We start from the raw sequence: 681 nt of genomic DNA on the forward strand, positions 1-681 counted from the left end.
TGTATATTTGTATATTAAAAAACCACATGTTTGAAGTCTAAACAAGTACATTCTTGCCTAAGAAATTCTTAAAACTACATTCACAAAAACAGTATTATTTATAAAATTACAGTGGATTTGGGCGTCTGCCATGAGTCTCGCTGTGAGAAACACTGCAAGCAGAGTGATACAAACGGTGAAACGGTTGGAGTTATGATATCACTTGAATATCGCACTCCTGGAAGAGGCTCTTAGCCAATCAGATTTGAGGACTGTTGAATATGGGTAGTTGACAAATATACTGTAAATGTGTCCTATGGTGTGACAGCAAAAATGTTGAAAAAAAAAATAAAAAAAATAACAATGAAGAAAAATCTCTCTTATGATATTTGTATATTATTAACAATTATTAAGAAGAAATTAATTATTAATAATAATTAATTATTGTTTTCTAAATTTTGCTGTTACACCATAGGACACATGTACGGTATATATGTCAACAACCCATATATATATATATGGGTAGTTGACAAATAGGCAGTCAAAAATGCTTATTTTGTAAAAGACCATTTTTGAAGAAGAAATGCATATATTTATGTAGTGTGAAGTCTGATCTTTGAGAAAATATAAAGGGTCACTAACTTCATCAATTCTTTCACTGCTTTTTTAAACAGTTTTACTGCACTGTACCATAAATTTGTC

Source organism: Sinocyclocheilus anshuiensis, unplaced genomic scaffold (genome assembly GCF_001515605.1).
Source record: "Sinocyclocheilus anshuiensis isolate Anshui unplaced genomic scaffold, SAMN03320099.WGS_v1.1 scaffold2649, whole genome shotgun sequence".
Classification (NCBI taxonomy): domain Eukaryota; kingdom Metazoa; phylum Chordata; class Actinopteri; order Cypriniformes; family Cyprinidae; genus Sinocyclocheilus; species Sinocyclocheilus anshuiensis.